At 37.0% G+C, this 19,789-nt stretch overlaps 1 protein-coding gene across 1 annotated transcript in view; it reads left to right on the top strand.

The window, feature by feature from the left end:
- Positions 1-19,789, top strand: part of GALNT1 (polypeptide N-acetylgalactosaminyltransferase 1) — an 85,783-nt gene that overhangs the window by 16,129 nt on the left and 49,865 nt on the right. Inside the window, exon 2 of the mRNA XM_061449086.1 lies at positions 8,937-9,111. The gene's annotated coding sequence lies outside the window, so the exon portion shown is untranslated. The remainder of the gene's footprint in view (positions 1-8,936; positions 9,112-19,789) is intronic.

The raw sequence follows: 19,789 nt of genomic DNA on the forward strand, positions 1-19,789 counted from the left end.
AATTAGGTTGTTAGTTTCACGAGCATGCCAGTCTGCCACTGCTGCTGAAGTAAACAGTCTTTTCCCGGCTATTCTTTCCCTTCCTTAGGCACGTATTGTGACATAGATTGCAAAATTGTTTGGATTGTAGCACATGCTAAATTAGCTCTAACCTGTACCCAAATGTGATGTTGTCAGAACAGAGTGCGGGGATAAAAGCAAATGCTTAGGGAGTAGGGGATTATGCGTTGAGCTGCAGTACTGATTTTCAGTATTCTTGATTTTTTTGCTACTTGACTTTAGGCATGATGTATATGTAAACTGCTTACCTTGTTTCCTGCGTAGCAAACTGTCTTCTGAGTTCGAGCTTGGAAAAAGAAAGGCACTGCTAACAGCTGACTGACTCAGCAATCAGTAAACTGAGTGAAGCAGGGTATTTCTAGGGAGAAGCCTTAAGGTTTGCAGCGTGATTTGGGAAACTCTGCTGGATTGCTGCTCTGCCAAAAGCTGCCTTAAAACAGCAGTGCTTTTTTTAGAAAAGCTAATTCATTGGTTTATTGTTGCAGTTTCCTCATCCTTGTTATGACAGTGTTAATAGCTCTCGGTATTCTGTTTCAACTAACTGTTACTGATTTTACAAAAAGGGACAAGAAAGAAGTTAGGATCCGCATTACAAACCAAATCCATTGTTTTGGAAACTTGATAACGTAACGTTTCCTGTGTTCCTTTGTGGTAAACAGAACTTCCTGAAATAGGGATCATTATCTCACCTGAAGCCAGAAAATGTTTGCCTGCTTAGAAGAATGGAAGAATTTTTCGTTTAGGGATCTTCCTACTCTTGCAAATGAGAAATGGTAGTCATTTGTCAGCTCAGCCAAATTTCAGCTACTGTTGCAAGCAGCAGAGCTTTGCCTGGAGGCAGATGAAGATATTCAAAATGAGGATTTCTGTGGGAGGGTTAGTATTTGTGTATGAAGACATATGCTCAGTCAAGCAGTTTGTTGGTATAGGGTATCTATTCTCCCACTGACACTGACAGACAGTTTTACTGAAATGCTTTAAATCTGGCAGAAGACAGCAAATGATTCCCTCTTGTTTATTTCCTTCACCACAAAGTTTTTGTTTTAAATCAAGTATGTTTTCAAAGAACTGAGTCCCAGGCCATGTTTTTTTTTCCTAGGGGAGGTTCTACATGTTACTGCTGTGCTCTAGGCTAAATTTTTCTGAAGGTTTACTTTTACGTGCTGTAAACTTACTGTTCCATGATTTAAAGTCCTCCTAATAAGCAGTGTGTCATTGTGGACTTTGGAGTTATGATATGCTTGTTCAGCTTTTAAACAGCTGCCTCTAATATTTCCATTACTCACTGGGGGATTAATGTTGTAATGTGTGATAATACAGGGCTTCGTAAAAGCTTGTGGGCAAGAATAGGATTTTCTCATTTTCCTCTTTGATTAACAACTGCTAATTACATGTTGGAAGAGAATACTTCCTATTTGTTTTGTGACAGTTTTTTATGCTTACATTTGGTTCCTAAGTTAGTAAATATATAAATAGCCTTATTTAGCTCTGTATACAGCTAAAATTATTTTGTTTGGAGTAAGGAGTCTAATACATCTTCTGCAATGGAGGTATAGAGCTGAATAGGCAGTAGACTGTCACTCATGCCAGGGTGCTGAAAGAAACGATTTCTCAATGTCTAAAGAGACATAATTAGATGCTTGAAGGAGTGGTTTTACTTTGGGGATTTTCTACCACTTAGCACTTTGTTTATTATCTTCACGGGAAAATACTGTATCATTGAGATCCTTTATAAATGTTGAGAAGTATTGTGTAAATTTGACATTTGCTATTACAGTTTTACCAGTTGATTTATTTCAAGTACTGCCTGTTGTGAATGGCAAGTCTTAAGATCTTGCTTAGATTCCCTTACCCCCACTTTTTTCACTTTAAGTTATATGTTGTGATTTAAGCCCAGTATCGCGTAGCTGTTTGCTCCACTCCCCCAGTGCATACTATGATACTGTATGTATGTGTGATCTCAAAAAAAGCTATGGCTTTCTTTAGAAGTAGCATAATTCTGTAGTTCCCTTTCTCTTCATGTAGGGCAGAGTTGCTGCAATTTTATTGTGCCCACAGTTTCCTGTTGGCACTTGCAGACTGATTTCTTGGCTTTTGGAAGGCTGAGGTTGTGATCCTTTAAGCATCATTAAGCAGCATGTTTGAATATCCATGATTTTGTATCCCTTTGATCATCTCCAAGGTAATGAGCAGTATTGTAGTTAACTCACTCTCTATATTTCCATTAAAAATTATCAGTGGAAATGGAGAAACTTGGTATGACATTGACTTGCGTATGTTGTTTTTTTTCCCCCCTAGACTCTGTTGTCCCACACTTTCCCCCTGTAATCTTTCCTGCTGTTTGGGTTTTTGTAACAGATAAAAAATTGAGAGGTTACAAGATTATTCAGTTAAGTATTACACCTGAGAAAATAGCAGGCAGCTTTCCTGAAGCACTGTGCTCCCTGTTAAAGAATGAATTGATCAGCATAGGGTATGTGTTTTTACTGAATGTTTATGGGGGTAACTGATTGATTTAAATGCAGTTATTTATTTTAAACATTTTGTACTCATAACTAAATAGGATTTTTTTCCTCAGTAGGTAGGTCTGGGAACGTTTACTCTTTTCTGTTGAGTCAGGGAAGACTAGAAAAGGTTAAACAGAAAGCATTGCCCTTCTCAGTTGAAGGGATCTTGTATTTGTTTGCCAGTGTTAATGTCATATACCCATTTTCTGGCAAAGAACAATATTCTGGAAGTGGAAGTTGAGCCACATTCATAAAAATTAAGAAATCCACTTTGTGTGTGTACCTATGCACGCGCACACATGCAGACAGCTGTATATGTAGCTGGGAGTTAATGCCAGCTGGCATACTGGAGGGGGTTGCTGATTCTGCCAAATTGCTGCTGCCTGGTTTAAGGCTGTTACCATACTCACATTTTTTTGAGGAAGATGACTACTTGAGCTGTTATTGTAAGTAGTAGTTATCTGATGTCTCCTGAGCCTCATGTGACTTGTGGTGAAGAGTTGTCAGTGAGGTCCAAGTCAGTACTTTGTATACAGGAAATGCATTCTCTTCAATGTCAGGGATGTGCATCTGCTGTTGGGCCCACCTGAGCTCTTGTGAGCAGGGGGAGAGAAGACAAGAAGAGTTGAAACTGTAGCAGCATAGTATAGGAAGATGGAGATTTTGAGAAAGAAGTACGGCTCAGTCCTTCAGCAGCCCATTACAATAGAAATATTACTGGAAAACTAAATTACCCCCTCTTTATAAACAAACAAAACAAACAGAAAACTTGTGGTTGACCCTAAATCTTATTTTTTTTTGACTTCTGTATTTCTTCATAGCGAGCGCTTTGTCAACTGAAGGAGCTGAGAGGTGTCTAATGCATTTTGCACTGTGTCTCACATCCTCCATATGAATCTGTGCTGGTTGCTTTGCATACTTGCAAAACAATGAGGGTAGTGTTTCCTGGTGGTTGAAGAGAAGGTGCAGAGGGTGTCTGCCAGCTCGCAACGGTCAACACACTCTTTGTTGATAGTCCCACTGAAAGCAAGCATACCCAGACTGTTGATGCTCTGTGCTCATACTTAAGGCTGATGTACATTAACACTATCAAAAGAAACTGCATTTGCTGTTTGCTTTACTAATGTTTTTGAATCATGATAATTAAGAAAGACTTCTTCTGTCTTTACAGACCTGTAGTGCTATTCCTGATTTGCCAATAATTTGGTTTTTGTCTTTGTGGAAAGCAGTTGTGAAGGTACAAAAGATGGCTTTTTTCCTTTGAGTTGTGCACTGTTGTGTAGGTACTGTTTGAATTATGAATAAGGTATTTCTTACAGTCCAAAGAAATACCATAATGGTGCTGATTATGATAGTAGACACTTTACTGTTGAGAGCAGTAGATTGCCTTGTATATTTATTTTTTTCTTGTGCTTTTCAGCGGTGTAGTACTCTCAAGGAAAGTGAAAATGAGCTTTGCTGCAGTCTTGATTTGGTGGTGGGAGGGTGCATTTTACAGCTGAATTCTAAAAATAATATTTACTTAAAAAAAGGTTCAATTACTTTTGGTCTCTTTCATACACTGCTAGTGTTGGCTTGTTTTGTTTTGAGTCAGTGTCCCCAGAAGACAGAAGGAGGCAGGCAGCCTGTGAGATAGAGGCACTGTTGCATTGTTTTGCATGGCTGTACTTGCCAGAATCATTGATTGATTGGTGAACAACCTATTGGTGAAAGCCAAGAAAAGGAAGAGCATAAACTTTAGATATCAGTCTGATTGAAATAACTGTTACCTTGATGATTTTTTTTTTGTAAGTTTTGGGAGAAGAGTATGATAGCAGTATGCATTTTACATCTGTTAAACACATACCTATGTTTATGGTTTCGCTAATTGCATTAAAATGATGTCTGTGAAACCTTTTTTCCTTTGATAAATTGCATGCAGGAAAAACATCTTTGGATTGTCTCCATTAAGAAAGATTTATTCAAATTATTATTTCCCTTGCTGCCTTGCTATATCAGATAAAGCCTTGGAGACTTATGGAATAAAACTGTCATGGTTTTGTTGTGTGTTTTGGATTTTTTACATATTGTTGGTCACTTCAAGACCAACGGGTAGAAGATGTGGTTTTCTCAGTGTTATATATCTGCTTTCCCGGAGTTTCATAGCAAGCTAATAATATTTTGTCCTTGTCATGCTTTCCTGCTCACTCTGATATTTCTGACCCTGTGCAGGATCATACCCCTAGACTGAGCTGGTACTAAAGTAAGCTGAAGAAATGGAGTTGGCCGCACACATTCTGGGAACTGTTTGATTTTGTGTCTGTGGGGAGGTGTCACTGAATAAACAGAAATTGACTGTACAGATTGGGAATATCATGCATGACTAAAAATCATGAAGTCAATCCATATTATATTTAGGAAGAGGTGAAAGTGGTAAGTGGGTTAAAGAGTGACAATTAGGAATAGGTATGTCATTGTGTACAGATAGATCTACATGATTATTGCTGTTATTAACATTAAATGTGTCAGAAGGAAGGTCTCTGAATAAGCGGAAAGCAAATATTGAGACTAATCAAATACTGAGATGCTTGAAAAGGAGACAACTATATTTTACACTCTACAAAAATGTGGCTGTAAATCAGTCAATATGTCAGAGTAGCTAGCAAAAATCTTTATGTGAAAATAAAGACTCAGAGTATTTGATTCTCCTGCAAATTCAATTTTCAAAGAAACCATTCTTTGGTGTTAGGTGCCACTTTTATACAAAGCTAAGGCACCCACTGTTCAGTGGGTCTGGTGCTTGTGATGACAGAATGGTGGTAATGGAGTATAAAATAGGACAGTAAAAACTATTCACAGTGGAGATCTCTGCCTAGATTATCCTCATCTAACTTTCATCCTGTGAAATACTTGGAGGTGATGTGAGAACTTCTTAACAGAAGCTGCTTGGATTCCAGATTCCAAAATCCCACCTCCAACAACTTCATTTGAAGTCAGTAGGCCATTTGTATGCATGGTTTAAAGCTGAAGTAGCCTTCAGTCTAAATTGTGTAGTAGTATGAGCATTGAAAGCTAATGGCTACTGGTAGCCTTAATCTCTGTACTCGTAACTGCTATTGCAGCAGATGCTTTCTTATTTTTTTTTCACCTACATATTTTGTTATTGGTGTCCAGGTCTGCTTATCCACTTGCCTGTCCACATCAACAGTGTGTGTAGGTTCTTACTTTTTTTTGGGTTACTTTGAATTTATATCAAGAAAATAAAAGGGCGCAGTGCATCTTCTTGACCTTGGTTTCTTTTGCTTGTTTCTAGCTTTAATAGCTTTTGTTTTGAGTTGGAACCGTGAGAAAATTAACAGCTAGTTCTGTGTGCATACTGTGCCTTAATTTTTGTTCTTGACACGATGTAATGGAAAATACAGCTAAGAGTAGAAAGATAGTAAAGAGCTGTAGTTACAGGTAAGACAGTCCTCTCTTTAAACATGCAGCTTAGGGAAGCAGATTTGGAAGCTTTATTATGAAGATCACAAATGCATAATCAAGCCGATCTAACATCCTCTACAACAGGAAGCTTGTGGACTGGAGAAAGCCACATGTGATACTCTTACAGAGCAAGCTAAGGAAACATGGCCTAGATAAAAAAAGCTATTTTAAGATATGTGTAAAATCATTATGTTAACAGCAGTTTTATTTTTCAGTAGTTCACTTTCAGCAAGAGAAAGCATACTTGTATGGGGTTTGTGCAGTTGTTTCAGCTTACTATTCTTGTTCAGGAACTGGGGAATGAACATACAGTTCTGGAATATGAAGACAAGATGTGTCTGGAAACAGATGCAGGTACGCAAAGAGGTGATGGCAGTGCAGAAGAATCTTGACTGTTGGAAAGATGGCTTGAAAGAATAGGATATGATTTAGAAGAGTAAGTGAAATGCTTTATGTTTAGAATAAAAATAAAAAATAGAGGAAAAAGTGCTTAAATTGCTCCTGCCACCCTATTCCCTACCCTGGTCTAGGGCAAGCCATGGATTATAAAATGAGAGTTAACAATGCAGCATTGTTCAGAAAGAGTTGTGTGTATATACTGGCGTGAGTAAACGGTGGTATAATCTGAAGGGCATGTAGAGTTGAATCTGCTCTGTTCTGTGCTGTAAGGTTAAAGTACTGTATCTGTTTGGCCATTGTATTTCAAGAAAGATGTAGGCGCAGTTAATTTGCCTCAGGAGGGTAATGGAAATGACTGGTGATTTAGAGAAGATGGTATGTGCAAAAGGAATGATTGAATTAGTATTTTTGTAACTCAAGGAAAAGATCAAGGGAAATTATAAGCTTTTAAGTGTGTAGCAGTTCACTACAAAAAAGTGAACATCTGCCCTTGGTAGATGTGCCTTGCTTACTAATGGCAATGTAGATCGCTCTCTGTGTGTCCTGCTCTCATTGTTCACTTTTTGTATGTTTTATTAGAGCTGTTTCTGTCCAGTGTCTGGTCTTAGGATTCTTTGAAGAAACATAAAAATTAGCAAAATCACTAAAGTATGGATTTCTTCTAACCAGAGGGATGTATATCTAGATACTTCAGTTAAAACTGCTGAGCAGACGGAAGAAAACTTGATCTCAGATTTGCCAACCACTTAGCCAGTAATGAACTAGATTCCTCATCTGAAAAAATGGATCATGTTCCACACCTCTGTAAGGCTCCTGAGTTTTACTGAGAAAAGTGATACTAAAAACAGGTAATTTAACATAAGCACCACTGATTTTATTTTGTGTGTGTATTGCATGTTACAGTGCAATGTGTAGAGCCTACTTGGATATATCCTAGAAGTTTGTGTTTAACCTTCTTGAGGGCTGTGACTAATTTACTTTGGTAAAGGCAGTTAGGTCTCTTCAGAATTACATCCTGATTTCTTATTATTTAACACTTTCAGAAAGGTAGCAATGAGTTAGGTTTTGTACTGGGTGTGTCCTGGATCATTGTGTGAATCCGTATTTTTCTGGCCCTTTGAAATGTCCCTTTTTTTTTCTTCCAGATTTGGTAAAAATCGGTGTTATTTCTGGGAGATCCTTAGCCAGTTAAAATTCAGACTGTAAGCCACTTGGGGTATAAAACTGCTTCCTATACCTATTCTATCAGTATGCATTATTAGTAGTTTGGTAATCTATCCTCAAATGGAGAACAAAACTAGGAATTGAGATATTTCCCCTTTCCTCTTTGATATGCAAAAAAAAAAGTGAAACTGCTAAGTGTTATGCTTCACCTGCCTTGGTACTGGGGTAATACTTTGTTTCAGAATCAGCAGTTGACAAACATCTTTTCTAGTACTGCCAGTCTTTGCTTTCCTTACCATGTATTTCCTCCATACTGTTGTGTTATCATAGTGTCAGCATCTCCCTTGTATGTAATTTTTCATCTGGACAGGCAATGCATAAAGCTAACTGGTAGAGGAGTAAACTTGAAAAACTTAGTAGGCTCATATGTAATACAGCAAATGCAACACACAAGCTCATAACATATGGCAAATATTACTTCACTGTAGTCAAGTTAGAATTGCATTAAAAATGGGAAAAATCTGCTTTCTTTTCTGTTACGGTATTTTGTTTACTTTAAAGCTGCTTAGAATTTCCTTCACTTACTGCTGTATAAACTGGGTAAAGAAAGCTTTGACGGTATTCATTCAGTATTGCTAGCATTTTAACAGATAACACTTGAAAAGGCTCAGGCATCATTTTCAGGTGACACTTTGTTTTTAGAAGTGAAGAATATATTACTTAAGCATCACGTCTGTGTTAGTTTAATAACACCTTTTTTTTTTCCCCCACTATAGTTGTCATTATAAATGCTAATGTTTAACTTGTGGGGAAGAGATGAAAGAATGTAACAAACTCCCACTTCTATAAACTAGAATATATATATATATGTATATATGGGGAAAATTTGGTCTGAAAGAATAGAAAGTATGATCATCTGGGGAGCTGCTCATGTGAATGTGTGCCATTGAGGAGGCTGTTTTCTAGCCTTATCCAAAACAATTCATAGTTTGTTGTGCTAAGTGTTGATGATTGGATAGAGAGCGACATATATAGAGCTCAAAAATAGATAACTGCTTACTTGGGAGGACAGGCAGTCCTCCCACTTAAATCATATCATCTGAAAGGCTAAAAAATTTTGATGACTTGTTCCACCTCTCCGCTCTATCCTGCATATGTTGTTTACCTCACAGGCTTAGTTCACTGCCTCTTTTTAGAAGCAGTCTTTTGGCTCCTTCTCCCTTGGACAGGATTTTTGATTTTTGAAGTCTTAAATGCTGGGAAAACTTTCCTCCCCTTCATTTCCACCTCGGGCTCTGCCAGAACTGAGTCTAGAACTTATGTGAATTTCTGTTTTTCTTCTAGGACAGCCTTAAGACCTTGTGGATGGAAGGCCTCTTCTGCTTCTACGGTCACGTCAGAATGGCCTAGGCCAGTCCGTTGCTCTGTGGTTTCTAGCACAGGCACTCTACAGCAATGTGTTGGGGTTCTGACACCAGTGCTAGTGGACCATCCAGATGGCTGTAAACCTGCAGAAGAGGTTAGTACAAAATGTGATCCAGGAATTTTTGACATTTTGGTCAGGTCTGTCTGCTTTGGATGTACCTTAGAGCAAAGGGACCACTTAGAGATTACATATGTACTACTTTATCACTGCATTGGGTTTGTGTGGCAAGGTTTTGGTAGTTGGAAGGTGCAGGGGTGGTCTCTCTGAGAAGCTGCTGGAAGTTTCCCCTGTGTCTGGTAGAGCCAATGCCAGCTGACTCCAAGACGGACCCTCTGCTGGCCAAGGCTGAGCCCATCAGCAGTGGAACAGCATCATTAAGAAGCGTGAAAAGTTAGTGTGCAGCAGCCAGATTGAGGAATGAGACTGTGTGGGAGAAGCAGCTCTACAAACACCCAGGTCAGTACAGCAGGAGGGGAGGAGATGCTCCAGGTGCTGGAGCAGAGATTCCCCTGTAGCTCATGGTGCAGACCATGGTGGGGCAGGCTGTACCCCTGCAGCCCGTGGAGCTCCATGATGGAGCAGATACCCACCAGCACACCATGCAAAGAAGAAGGTTGGCATGTTGGAATTAGAGAGAAGATGGAGTAGAAGCTACTTACTCAGTAGTCTTTGGTGAATCTTTAATCATTGTCTAACCATGTGGTATGGCTTCTCAGGCATGTCTACTCTCTCTTGTTATAAAGATTCTGTTATTTTCAGAGAAGTTGAAAATCTTTCATGAGAGTAATTTTAAATGCATTGGAGCACAGACTTCTGAAAGAGGCTTTTAAAAATACCTGATTTAATCTAAAAAGTGATTGTATTAGAAGCTGTACTCTCCAATTAATGTATATGAATTTACAAAGCAGTTCCATCACATTCCCTTTTTTAATGTTTTCTGACAGCTTAACCTTTTTTTTTTTTATGGTGATGTGTTTCTGTCTTGGGTTCTAGTCAGATATGAATTTTGAATTGTAAAAAAGCTTAAGTTGCTACCTTCAAAAATGATGTGTCAAATTAAATACATTAGCTGGTTTTTACAAGGTGCCTGACAACTTCTGGAAGAAATTGGCAAAGTAATAAGCACCTAAGTATTTGAAGAAACTTAATTTAGTGAAGTCTAATATATCTCTGCCATATCTAATGTTCTACTGATGGTTTCCTCTATTCAACTATGCAGAAAATTGTTAGTATCAGTCTTACAGGTAACCAGGGGAAAAAAAATGAGTTCTTTCAAGAAATAATTTTTCTGCCTTAAATTCCATATTACACTTTTCAGATTTCTCTGAACTACTGCACAGTGCAACAAGTAAATTCTAAATTTTATTTACTTCTTTCTCTCACTGGTGCAACACCTGTATGTTGATATGGCTATTTTATTTAAATTTGCCAAACCTTTTCCACATTAGGAGAAAACTTACAAATTAAGCCAGATGGAAAACCTTTTTTGGAATCACTAGCTGTAAGAGTATAGTATTGAAATTTAACAAGAGTGAATCTGCCATTTTCCTTCTAAAGTATTGACAAATAAAATCCAGCAGCATTTGAGAAGCATTTAATACAGAATGCTGAAAATGTAGCATTTTTTATGAAAATTAATTTATTTAAATACTTCTCATGATTTAAGTTAAAATATTTTTTGTAGTTTTATTGACTTCTGTTTTTCTAGCATTTTCTTTTACTAATGAGCCAAAACCACAATAGTTTTTAAAAAAAAAATTGAGATTTTTGCAACTGTTTACGAAACAGGATTGCTATTTGCTATAGAAATAAGCTTATAGTAGTTTCCATTATGCATTTTGATTGAATGTGAACTTGAGTGTCTTTGTTTTATTTTATTTTTTGTTGAAGTTGGAAGCTGGGAGAAGGGCCCAGTTTAACTTTTGGAAATCCAAACAGTGCATCTGATTCAGGCACAAATGCTGTGATTACAGTGACTTGATATAGCTGCCCAACAGCTTCTTTAAAATTATAACCTCCTGTTTGATGTAGACCTTTTTCTTTCTCATTTTATTTTCTTTCATTGATAATGGAATGCTTTTTATAGTGGTATGTCCAGAATGCAGAAGAAAAACTATAAAACCAAGATGTTCTTTTTCATACTTGGTTGGATTTAAATACAACATGTTCTTGGTTTCCATGTTCAGCAAGTTTCAGCAAACTAAGTTTAAGTAGTGGACTTTTTTTTCCTTGCTGAAGTGTTTGGAAGTACTATTCCAGTGAACATGAAGAGGTTTAAAATGTTTACTGTAGTATCAGAGATGGGCCTAAGAAAAGTCTTAATGTAGCCAATGTTTAATTTGGATATACTGGCAAATAAAGTCTTGGTTTCTAAATATTCTTTTTTTTTTTCCCCATCAAACTTGTGTTAATCTTTCATGGCTATTCAGTTGGGCTTTTTGTTTGACTACTAATCTAGCTCTTTCACATATTCATACTTGAAGAGACTGCTAATATAAAAATGGTTTAATTTATTTGCATTAGGAGTGGCTTATGACCTGGGAGGATCAAACTGAGCTCTCTCCCATACACTTAATGAAGTATGGAAGCTCTGCCTGCTGATAATGTGTAACAAGCTAGGTGAACATCTGTGGTCAATTACAATTTTTATGCTTAGGTCCATCATTTACAATTGTTTACTTTTAGAGTTACAGGACATTCAGTGAATAGGTGAATACTGTGTGTGTCATATTTTTTAATCATATGGGTAGATGTATATTTCTTAGACCGGGGGGGGGGGGGTGTGTGGGGGGTGTCTTCTCATCATTCCTCCTCTTTTTGTTACATAGTCTTGATTCCAGCAGCAGCAGCTGATTACTTTTTCATCCTGTCTCTACTTTACCTGTTATCTTAATTTTTGTCTGCATAGTAGCAACGTAGGAGATGTAGATGTAAGAGCAGTGGGAGAAGGAGAGTGCATCTGCTTCCATTCTGTGTGGAACAGAATTGGTCAGAGCTTCTGCCTGCTTGAGAATTAAGGATAGTTTGCTTGTTTCACTATCAAAGGGAAAAATGTAGTTAAAGAGTGAGTAGACCTGTGTTGTAAAAATGTCCCTCAATGTGAAAGTGGCCTTTGCAACTGTTCAAAATGACCAGTACTGGTACATCTGTGGATTCTTTTGTGCTATCACAGATATCACAGGTTCTTAAGCACATAAACCCCTGTAGCTCAGCTGAAGTCTGAATTCTAGAGTTTAAGCTCTGGTCATGTGGAAATATCAGTACCAGAGCTGAAGACCAAGATTCCAGGGGGAGAAAGGAAGTAGTCAGGACTTTAGTCATGAAGAAGAGCCATTGCTGTATTGAGCTGATTGCAAACTGTTTAGCAACTTCTCCTTTTCAGTTTCTTCTTTCCTGTCCAGTCCTGCAAGTGATCCCAAGTTCTGAAGGATTTATAGAACTCTGCTTTATTATTCTGCCTATTTAGCTTTTTATCTGACAGGTTTGTTTTTTTTTTTCTTCTTATTTACCTAATCAAAGTAAAACCAAGAATGCAAACATTGCCTGCTCTAGAATGGGGATAGGGTTTCCCAGCTTTCCAGCTGGGATTAAATGTACAGTCTGCCATTCTGTACAGTCCATTTAAGAGACCCAGGGTATGACGACTATTTTTATTGTCGCCTAGGAACGGGGGATTTTGAGCAACCCCTTCTAGAACTAGAGGAAGGGGATGCCATGTGCGATCCCAAAGAGGCATGTCTGGATGAAGATCCAAACACTGTTTTTGTTTTAGTTCTAACGGTCTTTCTTCTATAAGATGGTTTATTTCCTCCCCCTTTTTGAGCCTCTCTTCTAGATCTAGAAGGACCTGTTCTGCTTGCAAGTGCCACTCTAATGCACCTAGTGATTGCTTCAATGGTTGGGGCATCTTTTCCTCTATATGCTGACAGAGTCAGCAGCCGAGTTTGTAGTTTTGCAATATATTCCGCCATTACTGATTTACCCCAAGTTAATGCATTAATATGCCACCAGAGTAATCGTTTTGTTTTCTGAACATTTTCTTCTTCTATCTTAAATAATTATTGCATTAATACAGCTACTCTTCCCAGAATAGGAAAATTCGGATCAACTTTAGAAATAGCTTCCTGAATCTTAGCAAATAAGGTTTTCCAATCTCCCTGAGGGTCATAATAGTCACTAAGGTTGGTAGGAGGAGTTGCTGGAGATCCATCCAATTGCCCAGCAGTGATGGACAACTGACAATGCAGTTGTTGGTCCCAAGAATCCTTTTATTAAATCTAGATAATGATCTCCCCAAGGTACATGAATAATTCTGGAATTGTTGTTAAGAAAAGGAGTTTAACACAATTTCACAAGCTGTTGTATTTCAAGAAAGAAATCATCAGGAAGATTTTCAATGTTAGACAAAGATGTTACAATTACAGGATCCATATATGAACGAGAGCCAATACAGAATTTAGTATCACAAGGTACAGCATAAAGCAACAGCAAGTATAGATGTAAATATACCTTGGTTTTTAGCTCCCATGGAGGTGCAAGTAATCATGAACAAATGTTCATTTACAGGAACAAATTTATGGGTCCTTAAAGAAAATCTCATAGTTCTTTTTTTTTTTTTTATACTATGTGTACATTTGCATGGATTGACAATGCAAGTAAAGAACTTAAAAGCATGGTATTTCTCAAGCTTATGTTTTCAGAGATTGCTGGGAAGGTAGAATTAAGAAAAACTCAATCTAAAGCAAGTAAGTATGAGTAAGAGAGAAAGTGAAGGATGGATGTGAAGAATCTTTATCTCGTAGTGCAATACTGCATGTGTTAATTAAGTACTAAGCAGTTGTTAGCAGAAGTTACCTGCTGAGCAAACAGCTTTGCGATGTGACAACAGACTTCATGTGTTAATGTATGGTTAAGAGCTATATGGCCTGTCTGTATAAATATAGCTATTTGCTTTCTGCATAGAATTTATATTTGCATATGGATACAGCAAAGGGGCACAAGTTTTCGTGAGAAACATTGCAACAATGTCATGAATGTATCACGAAGTTGGACCATGCTAGCTTTTCTTTTTTAATCCATATCTGATCAGGCTTTTCTTTCTAGAGAAGGAGAAACATATGTTCTGAAATTTTCTTTCTTTCTTTTTTTTTTTCCTATACTAGTTTTTTTGGATGCAGATCTGATGTTTTCTCTGTATTTCGAAAAATGTTTCACCCTGCAAAACTGCTGAGCTACTTTTGGTTAGATTTTTGGAGTTTCCCTGGATGTGGTGGGCTGTGTGAGATTCTTAATTTTTTTTTTTTTAAACTGTCGGCAGCATTACTGCTAAAGGGATAGGAAGTAAAAGCTGTTAACAAACCTTTGAATTCTTTACCATTATTCACTTTACCTGAGATAATGTAACTCAGCATGTGTTAAATTATTGTAACTATATTTACTAATTCTTTAAGTCTTCATGTTTAGTCACATGCGTTATCTAATTCAGCAGTTTTTAGCTTGGTATCTGCCTACATTTGATTTGTCAGCAAGTCCTGTAGTTACTTAAGGCAGAATTCAGCAAGCTTCTCTAGGACAAGCATGCAGTATGGTCCCAGTATGTAACGTCAGTTTTTCTGTACCTGTATTGTTTTCAAAGTTTTCCTTCTTGAACACTTAAAACTTTAGTATTGTCCACATATATTGAAGGCAGAGAAAAAAATGTCCTGGTTATCTGGTGTTTCTTCAGCTTCCCCTTCTGTTGTTTGGGTTTTACTTTTTCTTTTTTTTAATTTACAGTAGGAAGTTTTCAGGATTCGAGGCTTCTGCAGTTACTCACATAAAGATGGTTGAATCTGTTCACTGCAACTTACTGTTTCCAGAAATCTCCTTTATAATCTTTTCTTTAATTAGCTGACTCTGCTTTTCTTTAATTCAAATTCCTGCCCATTAGTGATTCATCCTTAATGATGACTATTTGACTGTGTAATTTTCTGCTGTCTTTAAAACTGTTTGAAGAATTAATGAATAATTTTATTCTACTCTAGCTTTTGGCTCTGATACATATCTAAAAAATAATCAGAAGCTGTATGAAGGCTGGGTGTTTAAGAACATTTGAGACCTAGCTTACAAGATTGTAACAATGATTCCTAACATGTGAGGAAGGTTTCAAGAATCTCTTGTAAAAGATTTGTGCACTTCATTGTTCACAGTCGTCTTTGTCTATGAAAAATGTATAACTAGCTTGGTGATAGTGAATTTGTCTGACTTTTAAGTAGTTAAAGATTTTTCCTTGAGATTTGTAATTCTTTAATCGCAGAACGGTTAGGGTTGGAAGGGACCCTGCTATGGACAGGGACACCCTCCACTTTGACAAGGTTGTTCAAAGCCCTGTCCAACTGACACCCGAGTTGCTAGTTCTCTTCTAACTTCTATCCTAATAGCAGGAATAAAGAGTAAATTCTAACCCCCTTTCTGTGTTCATCAGTGTTTCCAGGAAGGATCTCCTTATTTCGTCAAAATGCTTCAAAAGCAAATGCTACCTGACATTTGTGAATGCTCTCTGACATGTGCAGACTGAAGAAGGTATCATCTGCAGAAAATTCCATTGAGTATTTGACGCATCTGTATGAAGAGTGATCTATTGATAAGGATAGTATTCATTTTAGTTCAGTTTCAGCTGGTAAAAAACAAGTTTGCAATTTGACGCAGTGGAACTTTAAAAAAAAAATTTGAAACTAAATTTTATTTTTCTGGACTATGCAGAAACATGATAAAGGAAGATGGAAAATATGAGCCTTGAATATGGAACAGCTTTCTGTGTTTTTACTTTTATATAACCTTACCTAGTGCATATGATTTCCTAAAGGAGGTTGCTAGCAATAGTAAATTAATTTTTTTCAGCAGGAATTTTAACCTTAACAGAAGTCCTGTCATCTAGTCTGCTCTATTTATAGCTCATCTTCCACCTGCCATATGATTTAAAATAGTCTTTGGAATGTGTGACTTCTTGATAATAAGAAATTCTTGACTGCTTGCATGATTTGGTCTTAGTGAACATATGCTTTGTAAGGCCAAGTGATGCTGCTTTTGGCTAGAAGCCTTCATGCTGTGTTGCATCAAGTCACAAGCCTAAGCATCTAAAATATGTGGAGGTGTTTACAGGTTTTGCTGCAGACAGCGAATAGTATACTAATAGCCTAATCTCTACAACTTTGACAATATGAAGCTGTAATACACATCTTGAGTAGTTCAGCTTTTTATTTCCCAAGAGCCTTGCAACTGGCATTTAGCTCTGATAGGGAAGCTACCTTTCTTCTGAGTAGTGGCGAGCTTGCAAGATCTGTAGCTCACATGACAAAAATTCATTTTCTTGAGGAAATGGGAGGTGTTCACCTAGAACACCTGAGTTTTCCTCTGCTAGTCATGTAGTGTTGGGGTTGGAAGACCAGCTAGCACAGCTCTCCAGTAATTTATTAAAGACTGGAGTCAGTTTATAACTCTGGGATGCTGATTGGCAGGAGTGCTTCTGTACTGAAAAAGCTAAGTGCTGGTCACCAACCGTGTATCTGCCAAAAACAAAAAAAGAAGATTTCACCTCAGCCTCCTAGGCCTCTGTGAAGGGTAGCAGAAAGCTCTAATAGGTCTTACTGATGTATCTCAGCCATTATGGTATGTTGGGCCTTTGTGAGCTTAATGCATTGCTAGCAGTGACATTAAAATCTTATCTTGCTGCTGTTAATAACAAAAGCTTTTCACTTGTCAGTTGCTCATTGTCTTCGTGCTGCCTGTGATGCTCACTGATGAAAATACTGTCTGTGTCTTCTAGGTGGCTGTTACTCTAAGTCAGGCACACTTAGTAGCCCTCCCAGAGTGTGTATGTGAAATAGCTATGGCTTTGAAGAAGAATGTTTGCTCTCTTTCAGCATCTGAGATGTCAGTAGCCCAATTTAAGACTGCAGTTGTTTCAGGAAAAGAAATAACTGTCTACTGTCTTATAAATCTGCTTTCTGAAAAGGATTGCCTGTTCTGTAGCTGTTAGGAGAGGCAATATCTGCTGTTCAGTGTAAGAAGGAAAAGATTTGAATAATGGTGATTTGAACTTACCTGCCAGTACTGTAATACCCAATAAGTTAATGCCTGGGCAAAAACTTACTGCCGTTGGCTTCAAGATATTATATAAGTGTATTCATTTTTTTATATATTGTAATTAAATTTGTCTGAGGATGTACTTTTAATATTTGAAGCTGTACTATAGAAAGATGTATAGGGTTTTTTTTTGTATAGGATTGGTAATACTAGGTAATGTATACTGATTGTTTGTTAGGCATAATAGAAGCATATTTTAAATCTCAAAGCAGTTGAGAGAATGGAAATGTCTGAAGGATCCGTGAATAAGTGTCTATTTTTAGGTAATTTTCATTCATCTTGAAGGGCAGACAGAAAAATGAAATTGTTGCCTCAGTCATTTGAAAGCTACCTTAAAGTCATGGAAGAATAGGTGTCTAGTGAATCTCAGCTGTTTATATGACAGCAGTAGTCTTTGTACTTTTATTGTATTCCTGGTTTCCAAATTTTAGCTGTCCTCTTGAGTCCTTTGTAATATTCACAGTGATATTCTGATACAGAATATTTTGCCTCCCTCCTGGATCTATTTATTCTTTTTCTTGTATAGAAAGAATGGTCATAAAAATGAATGTAAATCAAAAATCTGTTGATTAAATTGGTTTTGAACTTTTATTTGATGAAAACATTGTTCATCTGGTCCTTTGAAACCTTGCCCATTTCAGTTTTTTCCTGCAAACAGGATAGGGCTTTCTTAAAGTCAGTCTAAGAAGCATTGTCTACAGCTGGAATAAAAACCCAAGAAAGTCTTTCAGAGACTTTAATTTGAGGAGTTCTGTAAATAATTTTTTTTTTTTTTTCTCAAACATTACATTAGGAGAATTTGGCATTAGGGAAATCCATGAGTGTTCGTGTTTGGTTTGAGGTGAGTTTTGGGTTTTCTTTTTTCCTTCAAAAAGACCAACTTAAAACTCAAACCTGACACCTTTTCCCCTCCCTTCTCCCTTCCCTCCTTCCTCTCTTCCCCAGACACTGAGCTGGTACGGAGTTGTTTTATGACAAAGATTTGGCATCTGAGTTTGCTTCTTGAAGCAGTTAGTTTAGGCCTTTTCATTTGTATTCATTACTCTTGTTATGAATTCTGGGCTGGAGGGATGGGAGTAGGAAGGACTGCCTTGATCACTGTGTCCAGTCACCTGCAGTGGTCTCTTATAAATCCACAAGGCTCTGCTCTGAAACATATTTGCTGAATACACAGCTCTCCCTCTGCCCTTCCCTTGTGAAATGCTGGTGCACAATACAATGGTTTCTGGTTTTATGTTTAAGGAGAACACTTAAGTGATGCATCCAAAAATGTAATTGGCCTTTTATCCATGACTGAGTGACAGTGGCAGCTCACTGTTGTCACCCTTGTGAGCCTTTGCTTTATTGAAACTCTTCAGCTGATAGCAAAGTTACATACGCCAAGCATACTATTGAACATATTTTATTAAATGTCACCTTGATTCTGTTATTCTTGTTCACAAACCCATCTTGCTTCCTACCTTATCACTTGTTCCCTTTTAACAGCAATAGGTCTAAGATTGCCCATCTAGATCTAGCACTAAGATTACTAAAGAAAATAGTTGCTACATTATCAAAGGTGCATCCTTGTTTGCTTACTAAGTTTTTTTATAAGCCTTCACAGTCTTATAATCATCTTACTTATGCACATTATTTTTTGTATTCATCCTGATCTTCCTCACTTTAAATAACAACTTTCCTTGTGTGGGAGCTATATTTAAAACATTTTGCACTGCCTGACAGCAGTAACTTTAAAGTCAGTTATAGATTGAAAAAAATTTATGATGTTCTAATTTAATCAAAATTGTATTGCTTTTTATTCAACCTCTGATCTAATTATATCCCTGACTGTTCAGTCAATCTGTTCTAGAAATATTTGCAGTATTTATATAGTATATTAATTACTACATTAACGTATGTTATGTTAAAACACTATTAATGTATTTTATTAAGCTAACTGTATATGTCTGGACAACTTGCTGTCCTTCTGAATATCCTTGTATTTATGCCTTTTTCAGGTAGCATGTGTAGTAAATTTACAGACTCCTATCACACTTTGAAATGTCACATGGCAGTTCTTTCTGGGTCCCATAGAAGGGATTAGACAAGCCATCCTGGTTTTACCAGACTAGGTGTTCCCAGCTGGTTTTATTTCATCTTGGGTTTAATTATTTTTACGTCCTTGTCCCTGTTGCAATTAATTTTCACATATTTCATCTTTATTAAATAGTATAATTAATACTCGGGCCATACTAGGTCATTATTAATATGAAAATTAGAGTTTTCATTTGAGTAGTGCTGGTTAGGAAGAGAATCAAGAAGGACTGTGTAGTAGTGGGAACTACTTGAAAGTGTTGACAAATGCCTGCTTATTTTCTTGGAAAAGTTTAAGGAGGTTTAATCAAGATAATACATACTGCTTACAAACTCATGTGAGAAATTGTTAAGCATTAATTTGCAAAATGATAAACTGTTTTCATAAGTTAAATGATAGTAGTTAAGATTTTCTGAAAAGTATGGGTAGCAAAATAGCAATATCTTCAGTTTTCTTACAGTAACTGAAAGAGCTTGTTTTTGATATTGTTTCTATTCAATTTAGAAATGTTATTTTCTTACTATGTGTCTGTGGTAGTTACTTAACCATAAAAGTTTAGAGGTTAATTGAAAA

The sequence above is a fragment of the Pezoporus flaviventris genome, unplaced genomic scaffold (assembly GCF_033815535.1).
Source record: "Pezoporus flaviventris isolate CSIRO_AGI_PZ_B2104156 unplaced genomic scaffold, CSIRO_AGI_Pfla_v1 ptg000007l, whole genome shotgun sequence".
Taxonomy (NCBI): Eukaryota; Metazoa; Chordata; class Aves; order Psittaciformes; family Psittacidae; genus Pezoporus; species Pezoporus flaviventris.